Below are 14,753 nucleotides of genomic sequence, written 5' to 3'. Positions count from 1 at the left end.
CCCCCCACTTCCCGAGCGGAGTGGAATTTTTATTTTTTTCCATTATTAGCATATTCTCTTCCATTTCTAATAGGTTTCATTCTACTAAGTATTTCTTTTTTGTTTCAAAACTTATCTGCACTGGCTTATTAGTTGATGTAGTACGTACAAATGCAGGTACGACCAATGATGGGAATATTGCTCAAAGCAAAATCGACCAATATTAGGAGATATTTTAAGCTCAGCATGATGGCTTATTTTAGTAGAAATTAACAAGCTATTTCCCAATTGACACTGAACATTTTAAATAATTATAAATCTTTTGCCACAAATTACGTACAAAGATATTGCTGGTTCTATGTGATAAATTAGTAGTAGAGTTTAGTAAATAAAATAGAAATTATGCCAATAAATTGCAAAAACTTTGTCAGGTGTGGGGTTCGAACCCACGCTCCCAGAGGGAACCAGAGCTTAAATCTGGCGCCTTAGACCACTCGGCCAACCTGACGTATCAGAAGATTGCAAAAACGGCTTCTCATTCTGGTTGTAATAGGACTGAGAGGACCATTGCTGATATAATAAAAACAATAAATATGAAACATTTCATCATAATTATATGAAACTTCAGTATGATTAAGAAAATTTCGTATAATAATCGTTTAATATTTTTTTATTAATAGAAACATTTTCTGTAAATTCGTGTGAATAAAAATGATGCAATTTGAATGAAACTTAATTAAAGATTGTACTTTAAGCTGAAAGTTTTGATTATTTTTGTGAAAAGTGTTATTTGATTTGGTGCCATCTAGTATTAGTAGCATTTCACATATCAGGCCAAAGGTCTTACATCGTATGCAATTCGCCCCTTGGAAAACCCTTACGGGGCGAGCAATTAAATAATTATTTTGATGCATCGACTCGCCCCTTGCGGCATTTAAGTGTGGGAGAGCCATGCTTCAGCACGAATGGGCCGGCTCGACCGGAGTGATACTACGGCCTCACAGAAAACCGACGTGAAACAACGCTTGCGTTGTGTTTCGTTGTGTGAGTGAGGTTACGATAGGCCTAATTAACCCCCTTCCCAATCCTCCCCATCCCCGATTCCCGAACAACAACCTTAAATTCCTAACTTCCAAAAAGCCGGCAACGCACTTGTAACGCCTCTGGTGTTTCAAGTGTCCATGGGCGGCGGCGCTTGCTTGCCACAGGTAATACGACCGGCTTGTTTCATAAAAAAAAACCAGACACAGAAAACAGAAAACAGAAAACAAAAACAATCTCAGACAAAGAAATTTTTGAAGTTTTATTGAAGAAGAGAGAGTTTTATAAGAAGTATTATTGAAGTTTTAAGAAAAAATATTCATTTAAATATTTTATAAACTTAGAGTGCTGACAGTACTTTTAACTAACCAACAATCGGGGGCGAGTTGGAGTATCTAATAATTTAAGGGGCGAGTTGATGCACTTAGGCAATCAGGGGCGAGATCCAAGGGGCGAGCTGAGCCTACACCCTAGTGCGAGACACTGTACAACTCTGCTCGAAGTATCCGGCAAAAAATGCGTCATTAACCTGAGGTCTAGACTTCAGTCTGGACCTCAACTTAATCTAAAAATTTAGAAACTAAAGTATGAAAATCTTATAAGTATTACACATTTTTTTTTCAAATTCAGAGCTTCATTTTGGATAGTAACTTTCAACGAAAAATAAACGTATAACTATCTTGATATCAAATATAAAATAAGTGGAAATTGTACAAGATTAAACAAACACAAAAACTTAACTATATGTATTAAAATTAAAATCTAAATCAGATTAATTAATAAAATTTTCATTACTTTTTTTTAATAACTCTCGTTTTGGCCAATTATAAAAACTGAACGGCTGTAAATTTATAAAATCAAATGTCACCTTCTTTTAGATTTTACGAAATATACACGAGAGAAGTTGCGCCTAGCTTAAATCTCCGCTGTGAGCAACACCATTGATTGCGTGGACATATCTCTATAAGGACCACACATTATTAAGTGCCCAGCCATAACTTCGTAATTTCAAAAGGATTTATGTATATTTTTAAAATAGACATAAACATACATTATGCTGATTTAGTTTGAAGGCCAGCTAGCATCGAACAGCGCCTTATATTTAGTCTACAATGCGCAATGTTAAAGAATCCCAAAAATGTTGCTACGCCGTAGCCGCTACGTAGCGGTGCAAATTGTTTCATAATATGTATAATACTTTAGAAAAAATAATTTACTAAATCATAAATTATTATATTTTAAGTGAGTTAATATGCGGAAAAAATATAGGAAATCTTCAGGATTAAAATAAGGAGGGATTTAAGTTTGATTCGTATTATTATATTTTTTTTGGAATGTTATTCATTGTTATTGGGCTTACTTGGAAGATTGGTTTATGGAATAAAATACAGGGACAACGTAAACTGACGTTTAAACATTTAAACTTAACGTAAGCCACATTATTCATAGCACTTCTGCCAGCGGCTTCGCCCACGTTTCTTTGATATTTTTTAGGAAATTAGTTGTTTTATCCCCTCCCGAGAGAAATATGTCAAATTACAAGTCACCCTATATATTAGATTCTGCAAGAGTGATAAGTACGAAACAATATGTAAAGTTTTAGAGAAAATACAACCTAATAGGTACAACTAGCTTATCTTAATTGGTAGGTACAATAGTTTATAGTATACCTACTAATATTTTATTTGAAATTGACAATTGAAAAGGATATCTTTATTAATTATTGTTGTAGTTAAACACTATGGTAATTATACATTAATTTATTTCTTAGGAATGTATTTAATCATTTCCCGCATGCGCTCTTCCTCTTATGATGAAGGAGGTCGCAAATTTCGAAATGGTATTCACTTGGCACATTAGCTCAGTTGGATAGATTAGAGCGTCATGTAACGTAACGTGAAGGTCGTAGGTTCAAGTCCTGCATGTGCCGGCCATTTTTTTTTTATTATCTTCTTATATATAAAAATGAATCGCTAAAAGTGTTGGTAAGCGCATAACTCGAGAACGCCTGGACCAATTTGACCAATTCTTTTTTTGCAATATTCGTCGAAGTTCAATGATGGTTTTTACGGCGAGAAAATATCAAATAATTGACGGAAAAAGCCATAAAACAGTCCTTTTCTTTATCCTATACAAACGTTTTCTAACTAATACGTAGAGTCAGTTTGAGCTTTATTGGATATTGGATAAAGTTCAAATCGGATAAATGCTATTGGATACTAAAAAACAAATGCTATTGGATAAGTGGGCGTTGGAGACTTGGAGCACAGAATCTCTACTAATATTATAAATGCGAAAGTAACTCTGTCTGTCTGTAATTACGCTTTCAAGCCTAAACCAGTGAACCGATTTTGATGAAATTTGGTACTGAGATAGAATAGACCTTACTTGATACTTTTTATTGCAAAAAAATAGCGGAGAATGGGTAAAAAGAGGGGATGACTGTTCATATGTAAATTCGTCATTTTAAAAGCTGTAACAGTGAAACTTTGTATTTAGACACTTAAAGATAAACGAAAGAACATAGGCTACTTTTTATTGCAAAAAAATAGGGGAGAGTGGGTAAAAATAGGGGATGAATGGTCATATGGAAATTCGTAATTTTTAAAGCTGTAACAGTGAAATTTTGTATTTAGACACTTAATGAGGAGCGAAAGAACATAGGCTACTTTTTAATAAAAAGGGTAGAAGGCGTAGAATGCTTGATAGAGGAGATTAATGTTTGCTTGAAAATTCGTCATTTTCGTTAATAGGTTGCCTGTGGCTTCACTGGCGTTCGAGTCTTATTTAAATACACATATACTTATTTAAATCGCCAATATCCCTACTACCATACTAATGTTATGAATGCGAAAGTAACCCTGTTTGTGTTGAGGTTACGCTTGCACGGATGTTTTTTAGGGAATATAACAACGAAACAATGTATTTTTTTATTGATATGCGATATATAGGAAATTAAAGGATAATAATATAGATAACCCTGGTTACTTTTCATCATGATTATAAAATGATGAATCGGCGGTCGTGGTTTCTATGGAATACATATCTTTAAAAATGCTAACAGTAACATATTCTCAAGTAATTTACATTTTAGATATCATACGGCAGCATTTTCACCACTAACACCACTACGCGGACGAAGTCGCGGGCAAAAGCTAGATGTTTTCAATAAACGTTTATGTCAAATATTTGTTGTCCATCCTGTCAAATACTGTAAATAATGGTTGACATTTATGCATAAACTATTTGAAAAGGGTGAATAAACAATTGTCTGTATTTTTTTTAAATCTATTGAAAATGTTGAAAAGTGCATTAAGCGTTAATAGAAATTCTTCAAATATTTATGCGTGCGTTCAGAAATGATGACAAATTATGAACAGTTACGCGTGTGTTCAGAAATTTATTTTGTGTAAATTAATGTTTCTACTATTCACGTTTTCGAACAAACGATGCTCTTTCAATATAGTCTATTGGTGTGAATGACATTGACATTCGTATTGCGCGTTCTTTAAAATATGCAAAATTAAATGTATATTTTTCAATATTTCTGAGAGATTTTCTTAATATTTTTTCCAGTTTTAAAGACTAAGAAGATTTTTATTTGCTAATAAGTGTTTGTTAATTAAGGTAAGTTCACATTTTCATATTGATTTTTAGTATACATGGTTATGCAGAAAATGTATGAGAACTTTTTATTTTCAGTTGGAATTTCGTTTTTAACAATGCTACCAACCAGACGTACAAGCTTAGGCCGCAGAACTCGAAATACGGCAAGTCAAAGAAATATAAGAGCAAATCAAACTGATGAGCAACGCAAAGCGCGAAATGAACTTGAACTGAATTGATATCAAGATAGAAATGTTGTGTTTAATCCCCACAAAGCTGCATTCAGTTATAATGTGGCAATTGATTACAGTTCAGAGTAAATTGTTGCTATTGGACTTATGAACATTGTGTGTCCACATTGGGATTGAAATTCAAAAATGAAGCCTCTGGATTGTGTTGCGTCAGCGGCCAAGTCAAATTGACGCCATTGGTACCGCCACCAGAGCCACTACATTCATTGGTTAATTTTTTGACTGCAGTCGAATAATTGCTTTCAAATGACATCATTTGGGGCAACATAAGTTATACGAGACAATTTTATGCCTACCTTTAATAAGTAAGTATAATGGCAAACGTTTTTTTTTAGTTTTAAAACCATGTAGCTGGTGCAAAATATGTCGAGTCAGTGATGTGTTTATTTTGTAAACAATAAGTCAAATACATAATAATAGTCTATAATCCGAAGACTTAATCAGCAACATTTTATAACATGTTGTATTTTATAGTGGCATGAGCAAGATGCTCTTGGTAAAGCCTACTACCTAAAGCTGCCGTGGAAGGCTGTTTAATGTCGAGGTTAAAAGTAGTTTTAATTTGAAATGATGTAAAGTATTGTTGCAGTATTTTGCGAGCCACATGGTGGTACAATTTGCTTTACAATTACCTGTATACATACATATTTATATCCTTGCAGATTCAGGGATTCAAATATATCATCAAACAGGAGCCTTATTGCCAGTGCCTGTTGAAGACTGTACATTTTCAAATATATTTTATGGACAATTCAGCAAGAGAAGTCGATCAGCGTTGCGCACACAACAACTCAGTAAAAAGATCCACTGTGATGAACAACTTCAAATATTTTTCCATCAACACAATGAATTAGTTGCATTATTCACAAATGCATTAGACCGCATGCCATCAGATAATCACAAAATTGTCATCAGAGCCGATAAGGCGCCTGCAGGACAAAATGCTGGACGTTTTAATGTGCCAACAATTGATAAATAGCGCGCGTGGTATTTAGCTCAATGTTTACTTAAAAATGCCAAGTTGTTCAATAGCGATTTGTAAAAATATTAGTGAAATTATTGAATCCTATGGAATAATCACGATTATGAAAATATATATATTTTTTTTTATTAGTCCTTTTCAGGTATAGTGAGATCAGGAAATTATGGATTCATTTTTATATGGAGGATATTATAGATTCCAGTTCAAATTGAATAGGGACTGATACATAGCTCAGCTATACAAAATAAAGTAGAGCATCATTGCTACGCGAAAGCGGTACGAAGTTCGCTGGTTCAGCTAGTATTCCATAAAAATGTAGGTACAAGCAGACGGAAGTGAACAATTTTCCTTTTTTATTGTATTTGAAAAGCTTTTTTCTTTTCAGTTAAGTTGTATTACATATTGCAATGTCTTGGCTGAGATTGTAAAAAGTGACATCTGGTTCATACGATTTGCACTGCCTAAAATCCTTATGCGCATTTTAGTTTCCTGTCTGGCCGCAAATGCACCCTTCCAGGATATGCAGGGAGTAGGGCGCTACTATCGCGACGGCTACTGACAAGGACGAAAGGGATTACGAATTTCAAAGTGATTTCTGTAAGGCACATTAGCTCAGTTGGATGGTATAGAGCGTCGCGTATCGAGACGCGAAGGTCGTAGGTTCGAGTCCTGCATGTGCCCATTTTTTGTTATATATTTAATTATTTTATGAAAGCGGTTAAACTTTTTATCTTGATTGTATTTTTGTGAAGCTAAACAGTTTTGTTAATAAATAAATACAATAATGTGATAAGTAGTGAGTTCATTAAACAACATAAAACAAAGCAGTTGTTACATAGTAAGGATTACGTTCAAAGTACTACAGAATTCACAAAACCTTGCAATGGCACTATACCTATATGGTTTTTTTTTCTAGATTTTACAAACATTCTTAACTAAATTGTGCAAGTTGTCAACAAGGATTAGAATAGATAATAATTAGCTTTGGAACTATGCTGCTCGGGAAACACTAGCACCTTTCAATTAATAATAGTAAAATAAAATTCAAGTAGATTTAAAGTACCTAATAATTAGTAAAGACATTTTAATATAGGTGTTTCCTATATAACTAATATATACTAATGTAATAAATGTTATGTTTTTAATAATATAATATACAGGGTGACTTTGAATTCGACGTATTCCTCTCGGGAGGTGATAATACAACTAATTTCCTACAAAATTAGCCCTGAGGTCCTTGGGCGGAAAGTGGCTAGTTTCTGAGATATTCAACATTTTTGGTTTTGGTAAAAAAATCCCGAATTGATTACAAAAACATCAATAAATAAAAAAATACTGGTTGGATTTTAGAAATTTTGGTTTTAATCGGTTGCCAATACATCAGTTATCATTTATAAATACTAATAATGGCAGAAATATTATTAGTTTTAAAATAGCAAGTAATTTCTTATCAAATTTTGTTTTGTGTCACTAATTTGGTCGACAGAAAATTGGATTTATTTCAAAAAAAATATATGACACTAAGCGAACAAACTATTAGAAAAACTTCCTTGGTTTATTAGGTACACAGAAACGTAAAATTATTTCCAAAACTTCTCAAAAACAAATGAATTAATTGATGATAAGTAGAGTGTAAAGAGAAACGGGCAGTTGCAAAAACATCTTAATTTGCAAAATTTTGTTTCAAGTGATCTCCCCTACGACGAATACATAGCCGAACACGCTTCCTTATCTCTATGACGTTCACTCTTGGGCTGAATATGAATCTTATTTCGTCACTATGTTCAAATATGTTTCGGAGAAGAATTTCGATACACGGTCAATTCCGTCTGCATAAATAAGGGACTTCGTGTAAAAATCATCCAGCGTTAAATTCTGGACATCGCGCTTGCCATGTATTTGGACCCCCATGTCCATATAACGCATGGGAACCAAGGTATCCAACCATTGCCCCACAGTAGTTCGATAGTGCGCTGGATAAACTATCACAATATCCATTATTAGCCACAAAAAAGTCAACGAAATCCGAAAAAAGCAAAACCATCGGGTTCGCGCATACGGTTTTAATTCAAATGTTTGCATGGGTATCATAAATAATTATTTGATTGGACCCTACTTTTCATCCAACAATTTAAATGGTGAGAATTATGAAGATTTTTTAAGAAATGAGCTAGTTTAAATTTGAATTTAGAAACTAGATGAATTAATTAATTATTCTACTTATTGAATTAATTTATTAATTTGATTGACGAATTTAATCCACACGACGATTGTCAAGTGCATTATCGAACTACTGTGCGGCAATGGTCGGATACATTGATTCTCAGGCATTGGATTAGTTGGCGGTCCAACTACATGGCATGCACAATGACCAGAACCTAACACCGGTTGATTTTTACATGAAGTCCCTTGTTTATACAGACGGAATTAGCCGTGTATCGAAATTCTTCTCCGAAACATATTTGAACATAGCGACGAAATAAGACGCATATTCAGTCCAAGAGTGACCGTCATAGAGATAAGGAAGCATATTCGGGCATGTATTCATCATAGGGGAGGTCACTTGAAACAAAATTTATAAAATAAAGATGTTTTTGAAATTGCCCTTTTCTCTTTACACTCTATTTATCATTAATTAATTCATTTGTTTTTGAGAATTTTGGAAATAATTTTACGTTTTGTGTACCTAATAAACCAAGGAAGTTTTTCTTATAGTTTGTCCGCTTAGTGTCATATATTTTTTTTGAAATAAGTCCAATTTTCTGTCGACCAAATTAGTGACACAAAACAAATTTTGATAAGAAATTACTTGCTATTTTAAAACTAATGATATTTCTGCCATTATTAGTATTTATAAATGATAACTGATGTATTGGCAACCGATTAAAACCAAAATTTCTAAAATCCAACCAGTATTTTTTTATTTATTGATGTTTTTGTAATCAATTCGGGATTTTTTAACAAAACCAAAAATGTTGAATATCTCAGAAACTAGCCACTTTCCGCCCAAGGACCTCAGGGCTAATTTTGTAGGAAATTAGTTGTATTATCACCTCCCGAGAGGAATACGTCGAATTCAAAGTCACCCTGTATAATAAATTTTATTTTATATCATTATATTAGTTTGATATATTATTATAAAATATCATTAAATTATATCCTGTGTTAAAAAGTACGTGTTTAGTGCGCATGTCTCTGAATTTATCGACAATAGGCTCGGGCACCACCGCGCGTCATCAACGTATCGATAACTTTATGATCGATGACAATTTTATTCAATAAAAAAAACATTAAATAAAGGACAGAGGAAAAAATATACCCAGTACCGTCATAGTTTAGACTACTTTTGTTTGGAAGGTATAACAGCCGTGTTTTGGTTGTGATATACGGCATTAATTAATTCCGTCCGGGGATTCTCTATTTATTAACATATTTTTATTAATGTTATGGTAACACAAATAACGACGATGTATAAGCATCTGTTATTTTCATGTGAAACAATAATCTCTACTTCACCCTTTAACAAAAAAATATTTAAAAAAATATATTTTGATGATGGTGATGTTTACATACTTCATCATCATCATCGTCTCGATCATCATATCAGTCACATAAAATTGCTGAACGTAGGCCTATTACCTCGATGACTTCCAGATAAGCCAGTTGGAATATACATACTTGAATAATATAGAAAACCCACCTATTTTAAAAATTCTTTCACATGTTGAAAGCTAATTTGTTGAAGAATAGAAGGACACAATAATTTTTTCAGACCTCCAACGAGACCAAAACCAAAATGCATGCGCAAGAAGTCGCGTAACCTTCGCAATGCCAGGCAAGACCAATGTCTTTGTTTAATCTTCACAAATAGAGTGATAAATACTCTCTAGTTTTGATCTGACAAAATAAAATAAATATACACTTCTGTGGACATAACGTCCACTGCTTACAACTAACTCTGCTTTTCTCTTTTGATAATGTTAAGCATGATGGTATATTTTGTGATATTGCAAAAGTGAACACATTATTACTGTTTATTAGGATTTAAACAAGGGTTTGTGTTAAATTAACGAGTCACGTGAAGATTCAAGTCAAGTGAGATTGCGGCTAAACGTCAGCCCATTAAACATGAAAAAAAAACTGAAAATCATTTTATATTTCGTGACATCACATGGCTAGCGGATATTATTGTTACTTATAGTAGGATAATATTCGTAATGTTAAGCATGATGGTATATTTTGTGATATTGCAAAAGTGAACACATTATTACTGTTCATTAGGATTTTGTAAAAAATCCAAATACTCACTTTTTGGTTTTTTATTTTTATCTTTTACGAAACTATATATCATTAAAAGGCAAGTTTTATATATATATTGTACATATAAAAAGGCAAGTTTTCACCAAATTTTGGAAAAATATATATTATTTTGTCAAAGATATTAATAACAAACCGAAATCGTAGTTTTTTTAAATTTTCCACAAAATTTTGAGGTATTATAAAAAAGTGTAAATATAAAAGTTGTAGATCTTCTTGGTACCTACAACTTTGCCATTTAACTGTTTTTTGTAGGACTTGTAGTTCCGCCGAAAATTGCAATAAACCGATTTTTGCTCTTAAAACCTCCCTCCCCCCCACTTCCCGAACTCGGATGGAGTGGAATTTTTATTTTTTTCCATTTTTAGCATATTCTCTTCCATTTCTAATTCTACTATATTCTTTTTTTGTTTCAAAACTTATCTGCACTGGCTTATTAGTTGATGTAGTACGTACAAATGCAGGTACGACCAATGATGGGAATATTGCTCAAAGCAAAATCGACCAATAGTAGGAGATATTTTAAGCTCAGCATGATGGCTTATTTTAGTAGAAATTAACAAGCTATTTGCCAATTGACACTGAACATTTTAAATAATTATAAATCTTTTGCCACAAATTACGTACAAAGATATTGCTGGTTCTATGTATTTGTGATAAATTAGTAGTAGAGTATAGTAAATAAAATAGAAATCATGCCAATAAATTGCAAAAACTTTGTCAGGTGTGGGGTTCGAACCCACGCTCCCAGAGGGAACCAGAGCTTAAATCTGGCGCCTTAGACCACTCGGCCAACCTGACGTGTCAGAAGATTGCAAAAACGGCTTCTCATTCTGGTTGTAATAGGACTGAGAGGACCATTGCTGATATAATAAAAACAATAAATATGAAACATTTCATCATAATTATATGAAACTTCAGTATGATTATGAAAATTTCGTATAATAATCGTTGAATTTTTTTTTATTGATAGTAACATTTTCTGTAAATTCGTGTGAATAAAAATGATGCAATTTGAATGAAACTTAATTAAAGATTGTACTTTAAGCTGAAAGTTTTGATTATTTTTGTGAAAAGTGTTATTTGATTTGGTGCCATCTAGTATTAGTAGAAAGCATTTCACATATCAGGCCAAAGGTCTTACATCGTAAATTCGTGGTTGCATGTACAGATGGCACTAGTGCGAGACACTGTACAACTCTGCTCGAAGTATTCGGCAAAACAATGCGTCATTAAGCTGAGGTCTAGACTTCAGTCTGGACCTCAACTTAATCTAAAAATTTAGAAACTAAAGTATGAAAATATTAGAAGTATTACACATTTTTTTTTCAAATTCAGAACTTCATTTTGGAAAGTAACTTTCAACGAAAAATAAACGTATAACTATCTTGATATCAAATATAAAATAAGTGGAAATTGTACAAGATTAAACAAACACAAAAACTTAACTATATGTATTAAAATTAAAATCTAAATCAGATTAATTAATAAAATTTTCATTACTTTTTGTAATAACTCTCGTTTTGGCCAATTATAAAAACTGAACGGCTGTAAATTTATAAAATCAAATGTCACCTTCTTTTAGATTTTACGAAATATACACGAGAGAAGTTGCGCCTAGCTTAAATCTCCGCTGTGAGCGACACCATTGATTGCGTGGACATATCTCTATAAGGACCACACATTATTAAGTGCCCAGCCATAACTTCGTAATTTCAAAAGGATTTATGTATATTTTTAAAATAGACATAAACATGCATTATGCTGATTTAGTCTGAAGGCCAGCTAGCATCGAACAGTGCCTTATATTTAGTGTACAATGCGCAATGTTAAAGAATCCCAAAAATGTTGCTACGCCGTAGCCGTTACGTAGCGGTGCAAATTGTTTCATAATATGTATAATGACTAAAATACTTTAGAAAAAATAATTTACTAAATCATAAATTATTATATTTTAAGTGAGTTAATATGCGGAAAAAATATAAAAAATATAGGGAATCTTCAGGATTAAAATAAGGAGGGACTTAAGTTTGATTCGTATTATTATATTTTTTTTGGAATGTTATCATTGTTATTGGGCTTACTTGGAAGATTGGTTTATGGAATAAAATACAGGGACAACGTAAACTGACGTTTAAACATTTAAACTTAACGTAAGCCACATTATTCATAGCACTTCTGCCAGCGGCTTCGCCCACGTTCCTTTGATACTTTTTAGGAAATTAGTTGTTTTATCCCCTCCCGAGAGAAATATGTCAAATTACAAGTCACCCTATATATTAGATTCTGCAAGAGTGATAAGTACGAAACAATATGTAAAGTTTTAGAGAAAATACAACTTAATAGGTACAACTAGCTTATCTTAATTGGTAGGTACAATAGTTTATAGTATACCCACTAATATTTTATTTGAAATTGACAATTGAAAAGGATATCTTTATTAATTAATGTTGTAGTTAAACACTATGGTAATTATACATTAATTTATTTCTTAGGAATGTATTTAATCATTTCCCGCATGCGCTCTTCCTCTTATGATGAAGGAGGTCGCAAATTTCGAAATGGTATTCACGTGGCACATTAGCTCAGTTGGATAGATTAGAGCGTCATGTAACGTAACGTGAAGGTCGTAGGTTCAAGTCCTGCATGTGCCGGCTATTTTTTTTTTATTATATTCCATAAAAATGTAGGTACAAGCAGACGGAAGTGAACAATTTTCCTTTTTTATTGTATTTGAAAAGCTTTTTTCTTTTCAGTTAAGTTGTATTACATATTGCAATGTCTTGGCTGAGATTGTAAAAAGTGACATCTGGTTCATACGATTTGCACTGCCTAAAATCCTTATGCGCATTTTAGTTTCCTGTCTGGCCGCAAATGCACCCTTCCAGGATATGCAGGGAGTAGGGCGCTACTATCGCGACGGCTACTGAAAACGACGAAAGGGATTACGAATTTCAAAGTGATTTCTGTAAGGCACATTAGCTCAGTTGGATGGTATAGAGCGTCGCGTATCGAGACGCGAAGGTCGTAGGTTCGAGTCCTGCATGTGCCCATTTTTTACTATATATTTTATTATTTTATGAAAGCGGTTAAACTTTTTGTCTTGATTGTATTTTTGTGAAGCTAAACAGTTTTGTTAATAAATAAATATGTGATAAGAAGTAACTTCATGAAACAATATAAAACAAAGCAGTTGTTACATAGTGAGGATCACGTTCAAAGTACTACAGAATTCACAAAACCTTGCAATGGCAGTATACCTATATGTTTTTTTTTCTAGATTTTACAAACATTCTTAACTAAATTGTGCAAGTTGTCAACAAGGATTAGAATAGATAATAATTAGCTTTGGAACTATGCTGCTCGGGAAACACTAGCACCTTTCAATTAATAATAGTAAAATAAAATTCAAGTAGATTTAAAGTAATAATTACTAAAGTCATTTTAATATAGGTGTTTCCTATATAACTAATATATACTAATGTAATAAATGTTATGTTTTTAATAATATAATATATGTAAATTATTTTATATAATTATATTAGTTTGATATATTATTATAAAATATCATTAAATTATATCCTGTGTTAAAAAGTACGTGTCTAGTGCGCATGTCTCTGAATTTATCGACAATAGGCTCGGGCACCACCGCGCGTCATCAACGTATCGATAACTTTATGATCGATGACAATTTTATTCAATAAAAAAAAAACATTAAATAAAGGACAGAGGAAAAAATATACCCAGTTCCGTCATAGTTTAGACTACTTTTGTTTGGAAGGTATAACAACCGTGTTTTGGTTGTGATGTACGGCATTAATTAATTCCGTCCGGGGATTCTCTATTTATTAACATATTTTTATTAAAGTAAGTGTCGAACTAAGGGCGGCTTGCGCAACATTTGGTCTTAACAGAATTTAGTTAAATGTCTTTATCTTGCTAAATATGTTTAGCCTAAAAACACAATTAAAAATCTCTTGCTCATGTCTGTATGGACGGTAATTTAACTAATCGTAGTTAGGGAGTCGGTAATGCAGTTTCTTGCGTTCCTTTTTACACTTTCGTGCGTTGTAGATTCGACATAGAGCAAAATTGTTGCATTTCTTAAAACAAAAATGCGTAATATGGACCGACGAACTTTCAACTGACGCATCAAGTCAACCGAGCTGTCACACATTGTGCTGTTGTGATTTGTAAAATATTCTCGTGGTATTTTTTTATTGATTAATAATTATTTTAGTTGAGCCATAATTACCATGGAAAAAAAGTGTTTCTTCTAGGGCCTGGGGGCCTAATTTTACAAAAGAAGAACAGATATCACTGATTGCAGCGCTGGAACCATACACCCATATTATTGAGTGCAAAAAGACTGACCAAATAAAACAGAGTGAAAAGCAAAATGACTAGGTAAAAATAGCTATTATTTATTGAATATCCATTAATAAAAGTACATTTCCTTACTTGTCCCTAGGTTTTATTTATTACTATTTATTGAATATCCATTAATACATACATATCGTCACGCCTTTAAGCCACACATTATGGCACGTAATGCCACTGTTTACACACAATTTTCA

The 14,753-nt window shown here is 32.7% G+C and overlaps 2 non-coding genes across 2 annotated transcripts; both read right to left on the bottom strand.

Annotated features, from left to right (window-relative positions):
• Positions 1-404: 404 nt before the first annotated feature.
• On the bottom strand, positions 405-487 carry Trnal-uaa (transfer RNA leucine (anticodon UAA)). The gene has a single exon. It is a non-coding gene; the product is annotated as a tRNA-Leu (tRNA).
• Positions 488-10,894: 10,407 nt separating this feature from the next.
• Trnal-uaa (transfer RNA leucine (anticodon UAA)) lies at positions 10,895-10,977 on the bottom strand. Its single transcript has one exon. It is a non-coding gene; the product is annotated as a tRNA-Leu (tRNA).
• Positions 10,978-14,753: the final 3,776 nt, after the last annotated feature.

This window comes from Spodoptera frugiperda, chromosome 25 (assembly GCF_023101765.2).
Source record: "Spodoptera frugiperda isolate SF20-4 chromosome 25, AGI-APGP_CSIRO_Sfru_2.0, whole genome shotgun sequence".
In the NCBI taxonomy this organism is placed as follows: domain Eukaryota; kingdom Metazoa; phylum Arthropoda; class Insecta; order Lepidoptera; family Noctuidae; genus Spodoptera; species Spodoptera frugiperda.
Note: the sequence above shows the minus strand (reverse complement) of the source record. Positions and strands in the feature narration are given on the sequence as shown.